This window comes from Taeniopygia guttata, chromosome 3, assembly GCF_048771995.1.
Source record: "Taeniopygia guttata chromosome 3, bTaeGut7.mat, whole genome shotgun sequence".
Lineage (NCBI taxonomy): Eukaryota > Metazoa > Chordata > Aves > Passeriformes > Estrildidae > Taeniopygia > Taeniopygia guttata.
The window spans coordinates 88,122,012-88,128,535 of record NC_133027.1 but is presented as its reverse complement, the minus strand read 5'-3'; the positions used below and the strand labels follow the sequence as shown (position 1 = coordinate 88,128,535).

Genomic DNA, 6,524 nt, shown 5'->3' with positions numbered 1-6,524 from the left:
CTGGAACTTAATAACCTCTCCTGAGCTCAGAAATCTGGGTCTCGTGGCAGCACTGCCCAAGCTACTGGGGTCAAGTGACATCCAGACTGCAAAACGTGGGTGAAAGCAGGGAGGCACCAGCAGGAGTCCATGGCAAAGGACAGGGAGCCAGTTACCAGGGACATGGTGTTGTGTGAAGGAAAGTAAACTTAATGCCATAATAAAGCAAAACTGAGGCAAATGGAGTTTTAAGAGGTACAAAAGTCTTTCCCAGGCATGAAAAACCTCTTCTGTTTTGTGAAGCTGGATGGGGAGAGTGCTCCATGCTGAAAGAAAACACCAGAGAAGAAAAACAGCTCAACATCTCTGTACATCAGGGATCTGAGATGGTCTAATGCTGTTGGTACAATTCCAGTGTCTTGCCTTCCCAAGCCACAGATCTGCAGATCCACAGGCAGCTGTGTCTACTAACAGTGAGCAGCCTGGGCTGCACTTTGCTCCTCATCAGAGGAAATGCAGAGCGTGCTCTGTAATTCATCTTTCTGACCCAGTTCATAAGAAACACTGCTCGTACTGGCAGGATCTCGCCTGACAGAAGGCATGTCAGCAAGAGCTTTTGCTCAGTTTCACTCCACTGGCCACAACAGAAGTGCGTACCAAAGCTATTGTCCTGGAAACTGCTGTTCTTGCTGTAATGCTCAACGCTTGCTTTTAGGAAAATAACAATATAGTTCCTTTATTTGCAGCAAATAACAAAGGGAAATTCACAGTGTTATTAGACAATCTTGTAGCTCACAGATAATGTTGGAAACAGATAAATGTTTTATTGGCTAAACATTAAAAAAAAGCTGAATTGTAATACTAAGTTCAAATGAATTTTCTTTGAGAGTATTTCTCTGACACCCTTTTAAGAGTCTAAATATATGGAAAATCATAGGAATGGATATTAAATTTAAAAATCAAGATAAGTATTTGGTTTATTTCTTATCACATCAGTTGGCCTGCCACAGTAACATAATTCCTGCCTGTCCAATTGATTGAAGAGTAACAAGAAGCTGTAGGCTCCTCCTCAGATGAATCCCAGTATTAACTGTGACACTTTAACCAAATGTTTCACCTTTAAAGTACTGTCCATGTAGTCCTTGAAAGAAAGTGTGGATATGTTAGGTAGGCATGGCTAGAAATGATCAATAGTTGTTCTTGCAATGAACATTGTGCCTGACAGGAAATTCTGATGCATTTGACACAGTTACCCATACAGGGTATTCTTTGTCTGCTGTCACTGTACTAATTTCTTGCTATTTGCACAACTGGACACAAACTGTAAAATGTCTGGATCTGTAAAAAAATTTAAATGAACAACACCAACTTTACCCAAGCTCCTACAGTTTTCTTCCTAATTTTTCACTCAAAATATCCTCATTTTGAGGTTACTTACAATTTTCTCAGGAAGTTCCCTTTAAGTTGATGGGGAATTTTGGTCATGTCAGAGCAGACACTGTAGCAGGGAAGAAAGCTTCAAGAATTGTGGAATTTTCAGTTCTTTATTAATGTTACAGAGGGATTTCCCCTTCTTTCGACTGCTGTGGAACCAAAAATAACTTTTAGTCTGCTGTATTTGTGGCACCTTTAGGAAATCATAGCCATACTTACAGACTCAGCCCCTCAGTGCCCTTACTTTTTATTGCCCCATCTATTCCTATAGTCCTGGTTTGACAGGGAAATGGGATTCTCTGGGAGCAAACAGGACAAGGAAGGTGGCTGTCCTTGTCATTGACTTGCAGTTTTCACTAGGCATTGTCCTATCAAGCCAGCCCATAATCAGAACATTCCAGTATTGGCTGTGGTTTCATAACCCTGCTGTAGATCCCAAGCATCCACACTCAGTCCCTGTGTTTCCTGTGTTCTGAAGTCCCATGAGGCAAAGGATGTTAACCCAGCAGTGTTGCCTGGGAGGCAGAGCCAGCAGCGAGCACGTCACCTCTTTCCTTCACTCTCATGTGTGAGAGGAAGAGAAAACCACTGCGTCTTGCGTCAGCTAAAAAGGGAAGGTTGGTTGTCATCTACTCCCCAAACTGTCCCCTCCCTTGGCTCACTGCAGGCAGGGCTGACCAGAAATGTTTTGACAAACCCTGACAAGGTAAGTGAGACAGTACATGATCACACTTTCCTGCTGTCTGCAGATTCAAGGCACCAGGTCTTTTCTGGATATTCTTTTTCAATTTTTATTTTGCAATAGCAGGTACAGGAAATGATGCCACGAGCAAAAAAAAGTTCACAGAGAAGATGAAGTAACTCTGTAATTTGCAGACCTGGGATCTAAGCACAGATAATTTATACTTTCCATGTCTTCTGTGTAGAGTCCTTGTGGTACATGGGAGATGCAAAAGAAAGGAGATGGGGGTGCTTTATCTGTACAAGAACAAACATGGCTCTTCGAACAAACATGGCTCTAAATCTGTTTGTTCAGCAGCAGTAGGTCACACTCTGTATTAAATACTGACAGTGCTGTTCCAGAAAATGAGATGTGAAAGAACAAGATTGTCCTCTATGTATTTTTCCAAATTAAAAAAAGGATATTTTTTTTTAGTCCCAAAATATTCCTGAATGTACATTCTTAAAATAGTTAGAACTGTTAAAACTTCAGTTTTATAATGTTTCTTCTCTGTTTCTGGGTCAGCTAACTTCAGTTGTCAACTTCTTGGGCATCTGGGATTGACCACTGTAAGTGCAGTCATCAAACTTTCTTTTAGGAGCCTTCCTAGGTAAAAAGTGCTGAAACAATGCAGCCAAATATATCACAAGCTACAGGTTACAGTAGTGTAGTCCTGCAGAGCTGTGACTTCTAAGTATTTCCTAGAACAATACTCCTGGGACTCCTGACAGCTATGCTGAAAATGAAAGCCTTCCATATTCAGCTTGGGATCAGAGAAATAACTCGAAAGATAAACATTTTAATTAATTTTAAGGGTTGTCTGTCAAACAAGAGCTGAGCAATCAAAGGCTGACAGCTTCCTGTCCTAGGGCGAGTTGTCTCACCTCACTGAGGTGGCTGCAGTCCAGGTTCTTCTGGCTCTGACTCCACTGTAAACATCTGCTTTGGCAGAGGTTCATCCTGGTTGGTGTCTGTGTGTACCTGAAAAGGAGGTAAATGTCCTCATGCTTGGTGGAACAAAGTGGGAACTACTTAGAAGAAATTTCAGTATCTTCACAGGTTTTCAGGGTTCTTAGTCTTGGGGGAAAAAAAAAGAAAACAAAACCCAACCCAAACCAAAAGCGAAAACGAAACTCCTCTGACTGCATCTGGATACCTTCTCTGAAATTTTATCTTGTACTAATCTCCAGTTCAAATAGGGAACTGTAAATCATTCGAGGTAAAACAGCTGACAATACATTTCATATTTAAAATGTAGCACTCTTTCTGCAGGAACAGTGATCAACAGCAATGCTGAGCACACAGGCCAACTTAATGATGTGGATGGAAGCAAAAATCATCTAAAACCATTTAATTCCATTTTTAATGCTAGGGAATCTCAGTATAAAATGGTTTCTGTGAGCCAGCTGCTGTTACTACTACATGGGCTATCAACTTCTACTGGCTAGGCTCTAATTCCTAGAAACTGCTTTATGCCAAAGTCATTACTGCCTAATTAGAGCCCACAAGAAACAAGGGGATGAGCCAGGGAAGTTCCATGGCACTGTGGGCACAATCGCATGTTTACAGACTGCTGCCAGACACAGGGAGTGGAGCAGTTGGTTGGTCAGGCTTGTACAAAAATGCTTTTGTGGCTGCCTTTAAGGGCTGGGAATTTATTGGCAGTTATTTCACCCATGGATCACCAGGTTCTTATTCAAAACCAAGACTGCAGAGTTTTCCTTCGCCCTTCCTTATTTCTTTTGTTTCACAGGAGGGCTGAGTTCACTCTAGAGATCTGGTTTGGGAGGGAAAGACCTGATTTTTGCTGAAAAAATAAAACTGTGAGAGTCAAAGTCCTTTAACTATGCAACATTGTCTAAATTAAAAAAAGAAAAATCCTTAGAATGCAAAAGACAGACTAATATTACAAGGTCCATAATTTATTTTTCTGATCTGTTACTTAGGCATTCTGGGAAACAAGTCATGAGTAGAATTGGATTTTTTTCCCAATCTTGGACATTAGGAAAAATGTATATCTGGCATTTGGGTCAAGAAAAACCTTACCTGTTTAGCTGTTATTTGATTTTTTTTCAAAAGTATGTAATTTCAGTCACTTCTATTGCAATGTTTTGTGGGATTTTTTTTTTTAATTAGGTGTGCAAAACTAAAGGTATTTGAAAAAATGCACCTGCAATTTAATTTATACCACACAGAAGAGAAGCTGGATTTAGTTTGAGATTTTGTAAAATGCCTTGCCAATGAACCACATAATGTATTAAGCAGATACATGCATGCATATTAATGCAGGATTGAATACTGAAAGCACAAGAAGCAGGAGAAGGCTCAGGGAAGGGACAATGATCAGGCCAGCACACTGCTTGTCATCCTCTGATTCCCCACAAAATCTTTCCAGAAAGTTGGATTTTACCTTAACATGGGTGTGTCTGGATTCCACCTTCTGAGGAGAAAATCTGTCTTGCTTCTGGATTCCACTTCCTGAGGGTGTGAGTTTTTCTCCTCACAGGCACCTTTATTCTCAAAAAGAAAAATGGAAGAACATCTCAGTCCTGCACTGAGTTTTTCCCTCATGGGCACCTTTTTTCCCCAAAGGATAATGAAAGAGCATATTTCTCTCCCATGCTTTTCCTCTCATGGAAAAAGGAAAACAGGCCTAAACGTTTGGAAAGTCATCTCTGTCCCACACTGAGCTTTTCCCTCACGGCTACCGGTGGAAGGAGATGTTCCCCTCACGGACATCTTTATTCCACATAAGGCGAATGCAAGAGAATCTTCCTCCCTCCTGTGCTGAGTTTTCCCCTTACGGGCACCTTTATTCCCCCAGGGGGAATCGAAAAGCCTCTCCCTCCCTCTCTCCCTCCCGTGCTTTTTTCCTCACCGGCACCTTTATTCTCCTAAAGGAAATTGAGAATATCTTCCCCGTGCCAAGATTCCCCAAAGGGGTAAGGAAGAGCATGTCCTTCCGCCCTTCTCCCCTCATGGGCACCTTCATTCGCCAAGAGATTGGAAGAGCCTCTCCTTTCCGTGCTCTTTCCTTCCCTCACGAGAGCTATTGCCCCAAAGGGCAATGGGAGAGCATCTCCCTCTCTCCCACACTCTCGTGCTTTTCCCTTTACAGGCTCTCTTATTCTCAGAAGGGAGGAGAATATCCCTTCTGCGCTGTTTTCCCCTCACAGGCACTTTTATTTCCTAGGGGAGGAATGGAAAAGTATCTGCCTCCCTCACACGCTTTTCCCCTCACAGGTACCCTCCCCAAAGAGGAAAGGCAGAGCATCTCATTCCCGCCCTTCTCCCCTCACGGGCATCTTCTTTGCACAAGAGGTGATTGGAAGAGCCTCTCCCTCTCTCCCATGCTTTTCCCCTTAGGGGCACATTTATTCTTCTGGGCTGAGTTATCCCCTCACGGGCACCTTTATTCCGCAAAGGAGAATGAAAGAGCATCTTTCCCTCCTACACTTTTTGCCTCACGGGCACCTTTATTCTCCTAAGGGAAATGGAGAATATCTCTCCCACGTTGAATTTTCCCCTCACGGGCACCTCTATTTCCCCCGAAAGGGGAATTGGAAGAGCATTTGATCCCTCAGGGGCACCTTTAGTCCCAGACCGGGAAAGGGACGAGGCTCGCTCCCCGTCACACCGAAGCCTGAGCGGTGCCCGCAGCCGCAGCGCGCGCGCGCGCCGGGCGCGAGTCCTGCAGCGGTTTTGCAGCGGCCCCGCCCCTTTCTAATCGCGCCGCCATCCCCGAGCGGCGGCGGAGGGATTCCGGGCGGAGGGATCCGTCCGCTAGCTGGCGGCCGGACAGAGAGAGCGGGAGGCAGGCAGGCAGGCAGGGAGGGAGGGAGGACGAGGCGAGCGATGCGGCGCGGCCGCGCTGGCTGAGGCGAGGTGGCCCCGCAGTTTGGGAGGACGGGGGTGGGGAGCGGAGCTGGTGCCGCGGGAGCGGTGGTGGAGCGGCCGGAGAACAGCTGGGGAGGGGTCGGGGGGCGCTCCAGCATTGGCGAGGGGAGAGCGGAGCCTGAGGGGAGCGGCTAGCGCGGGGGAAGGGCGAGGCTGCGGGGCCGGGCGGCGTGTGCCGGTCCTGCCGCTCTCTGGCGTCGTAGTTCAGTGGAAAAGGGAAGGGATAGAAAAGGGAACTGATTTAAAATAGCCTCCGATCCCTCCGGGGGCCGGTTCCCTGTCGGTGCCATTGCGGAGGGGCAGCGGGGCTCTGGTGCAGCCGCAGCCCGGGGGGCTTGGCTGCGAGAGGGGCGGGGGTCGCTGTCCTCGCTGCTCCCCTCGCCTGGGCTTGCGGCTTTTTTTGTGGGGAAGGGGCAGGATGAGCTTTCGGAGTTTCGCTGGAATTTCTCCTTCCTTTCTGAGACGCTGCCGCTGTTGAAGCAGATTTTTCCTT

General features: G+C 45.9%; 1 protein-coding gene and 1 long non-coding RNA gene across 23 annotated transcripts in view; one reads left to right on the top strand and one right to left on the bottom strand.

Annotated features, from left to right (window-relative positions):
• Positions 1 to 465: 465 nt before the first annotated feature.
• Positions 466 to 5,824, bottom strand: LOC115494446 (uncharacterized). Of its 2 annotated transcripts, XR_003959464.4 has the most exons (4): positions 5,725 to 5,824; positions 4,545 to 4,644; positions 3,019 to 3,115; positions 466 to 1,562 (listed from the first exon to the last, which is right to left on the bottom strand). It is a non-coding gene; the product is annotated as an uncharacterized lncRNA (long non-coding RNA). The 2 variants fall into 2 exon arrangements; XR_012055197.1 differs by lacking the exon at positions 466 to 1,562 and having other exon boundaries at positions 2,130 to 3,115.
• A 19-nt stretch (positions 5,825 to 5,843) lies between these two features.
• Positions 5,844 to 6,524, top strand: part of CCDC88A (coiled-coil domain containing 88A) — a 67,580-nt gene continuing 66,899 nt past the window's right edge. For 7 of the 21 annotated variants that reach the window (XM_072927360.1, XM_072927367.1, XM_072927366.1 and 4 more), the window contains exon 1: positions 5,876 to 6,019. The gene's annotated coding sequence lies outside the window, so the exon portion shown is untranslated. Of the gene's footprint in view, positions 6,020 to 6,524 lie in introns of all 21 variants that reach the window. The other 14 variants (XM_030268720.4, XM_072927357.1, XM_072927356.1 and 11 more) reach the window with 6 other exon arrangements.